Consider the following 3,469-nt stretch of genomic DNA (forward strand, 5'->3'; position numbering starts at 1 on the left):
TGTTTGGCGGGCCCGGGCTGGGGATTCGAACCCGCCACCTTAGGTGTATGTGGCTGGCACCTTAGCCGCTTGAGCCACAGGCGCCGAGCCGATATTTAGTGATTATCAAGCAATTGTTATCTTTATTTGGGATTATGTTATTATGGTTTTTTTAAAAAAGAACTCTTGTCTTTTAGGGAAACATACTGGAATATTTACAGACAAACTGCTATGGTATTTGGGATTGCTACAAATAATAAAGGGAGTAGAATTATGTGGACATATAGATGAAACAAAATAGGCAATGTGGTAGTAATTACTGAAGCTGGTGATGGGACATGGGAGCTCATTATACAATTCTTTTTACTTTATATGTGTTTAAAATTTTCTACAGGCTGGGCATGGTGGCTCACGCTTGTAATCCTAGCACTCTTGGAGGCTGGGGTGGATGGATTGCCTGAGCTCACAGGTTCTAGACCAGCCTGAGCAAGAGCAAGACTCCGTATCTAAAAATAGCCGAGCATTGTGGTGGGTGCCTCTGGTCCCACTTACTTGGGAGGCTGAAGCAAGAGAATCACTAGAGCCCAAGAGTTTGAGGTTGCTGTGAGCTGTGACAGCAGAGCACTCTACTGAGGATGACATAGTGAGACTATGTCAAAAAAAAAGAAATTAAAAAATGGAATATTTTCTATAAGAAAAGCTTTTTTTTTTCTTTTTGAGACAGAGTCTCACTACATCAACCTTGGTAGATTGCTGTGGCATGACAGTTCACAGCAACATTCAACTCTTGGGCTTAAGCGATTCTCTTGCCTCAGCCTTCCAGGTAGCTGGGACTACAGGCGCCCACCACAATGCCCGGCTATTTTTTTGTTGCAGTTGTCATTGTTGTTTAGGTGGCCCGGGCCGGGTTCGAACCCGCCAGCCTTGGTGTATGTGGCTGATGCCATAACCACTGTGCTACGGGTGCTGAGCCAGCTTTTTTTTGAAGGAGAGTGTGGTGGCATAATTATAGCTCACAGCAACCTCAAAGCAATCAGTCCTCTTGCCTCAGCCTCTTGAGTAGCTGGAGCTACAGTACCTCACAACATACTGCTAATTTTTCTATTTTTAGTAGAGATGGTGTCACTCTCGGTTATCCTGGTCTCAAACTCCTGACCTCAAGCAACGTAGCTGCCTCAGCCTCCTAAAGTGCTAGAATTACAGGCATGAGACACCACAAGGGGCCAACTTCCAGAATATTTTTATCACCCCCAAGAGAAACCCTGTACTTATTAACAGTCACTTCTCATTCCCCCATCTTCCAGCCCCTGACAATTATTAATTTTGTGTCTCTATGGATTTGCTTATCCTGGACATTTCATATAAACGGGTTTGTCCAGCTCAGTGCCTGTAGCTCAAGCAGCTAAGGCACCAGCCACATACACCATAGCTGGCAGGTTTCAATCCAGCCTGGGCACAACAATGACAACTACAACCAAAAAATAGCTGGGGCGGTACTTGTGGCTCAGTGAGTAGGGCGTTGGCCCCATATACCAAGGGTGGTAGGTTCAAACCGGGCCCCAGCCAAACTGCAACAAAAAATAGCCAGACATTGTGGCAAGTGCCTGTAGTCCCACAATGGGAGGCTGAGGCAAGAGAATAGCCTAAACCCAAGAGCTGGAGGTTGCTATGAGCTGTGACATGATGGCACTCTATTGAGGGTGATGCAACAAGACTCTGTCTCTTAAAAAAAAAAAAAGCCAGGCATTGTGGCATGCACCTGTAGTCCCAGCTACTTGGGAGGCTAAGGCAAGAGAATTGCCTAAGCCCAGGAGTTGGAGGTTGCTCTGAACTGTGATGCCACAGCACTCTACCCAGGGTGACAGCTTGAGGCTCTGTCTCAAAAAAAAAAAAATGGGTTTGTCCAATATTTGTATTTGGCTTTTCATTTAGCATGATTTATTTATTTTTATTTTATTTTTTTTTTGAGACAGAGTCTCAAGCTGTCGCCCTAGGTAGAGTGCTGTAGTGTTACAGCTCACAGTAACCTCAAACTCTTAGGCTTAAGCAATTCTCTTGCCTCAGCTTCCCAAGTAGCTGGGACTACAGGCGCCCACCATAATGCCAGGCTATTTTTTTTTTTTTGGTTGTAGTTGCCATTTTTTATTGTAGTTGTTTAGCAGGCCAGAGCTGGATTTGAACCCGCCAGCTCTGATGTATGTGGCTGGTGCCCTAGCCACTGAGCTACTGGAGTCTAGCTAGTTAGCATGATTTAAAGGTTCATCTATGTTGTAGCACGTATCAGTACTTGTTTTTTTTTTTTTTTTTTTTTGAGACAGAGCCTCAAGCTGTCCCCCTGGGTAGAGTGCTATGGCTTCACTGCTCACAGCAACCTCCAACTCCTGGGATCAAGCAAGTCTCCTGCCTCAGCCTCCCAAGTAGCTGGGACCACAGGTGCCCACCACAATGCCTGGCTATTTTTTGGTTGCAGCCATTATTGTTGTTTGGCGGGCCTGGGCTGGATCTGACCCTTAGGTGTATGTGGCTGGTGCCTTAGTACTTGGTTTTTATACCTGAATAATATATTGATTTCTTGAAATTATGGGCAGGAAGTTATATTATCTGTGCACTTCATCTCAGGATAGTAAAAAAAGAGTTAAAAAATATTTGTTATAGAAAGGAGCATTGTGACTTGGTGCCTGTAGCACAGTGGTTACAGAGGTGGCCACATACACTCCCAGGCTGGTGAGTTCAAACCCAGCTCCGGCCAGCCAAAAGCAATGACAACTGCAACAACAACAGAAATAGTTGTGGCAGGCACCTGTAGTTCCAGCGACTTGGGAAGCTGAAGCAAGAGAATTGCTTGAGCCCAAGAGTTTGAGGTTGCTGTAACCTGTGACGCCACAGCACTCTACTAGAGGGTGATAGAGTGACACTCTGTCTCATAAATAAATAAATAAATAAATAAAATAAAGCTGTTTTTTAAAAAAGAAAGGAGCATTGGATGATCTAGCTGGAAAGACAAGTGTATATAAAAAGGCAATTAATAACCCAAGGAAATAAATCATTTTATTAGGAAATAGTTAAATTTTCTTGGACAAAGGGTGACAGGTGAGGATTATGTAGAGATTATATCTGAGTGATAGGTCCTATTCGACCTATGAGTCGACAATGCCTAGAATGAAATACATACAACCAGAAGTTAAATTGCCAAACTTGTAGGATGCAAACCCCATCTCTAGAGATCTCCACCAAACGATCTTTCTCTAGAGCAGGTTCTGGAATGATGAAGGAAATCAGCAAGGTGATCGTATTAGAACCAAAGGGATGTCTTCATGGTGACATCCTAAGGGGATGGGTATTGCAGAGCAAAGCTGGAAGCTGCCAACTTCGATCGCTGTGGGAACTTCACTTTTCCGCGTTTCAGGTTGCGCCTTTGCGCAGGCTATTTAGGCCCATCTCGGCCTCCGTGGCCGGGCAGTGCTCAGCTGTTGCGGAGGCGGAGCGCTTG

Source organism: Otolemur garnettii, unplaced genomic scaffold (genome assembly GCF_000181295.1).
Source record: "Otolemur garnettii isolate 467f Iridium unplaced genomic scaffold, OtoGar3 scaffold00024, whole genome shotgun sequence".
In the NCBI taxonomy this organism is placed as follows: Eukaryota; Metazoa; Chordata; class Mammalia; order Primates; family Galagidae; genus Otolemur; species Otolemur garnettii.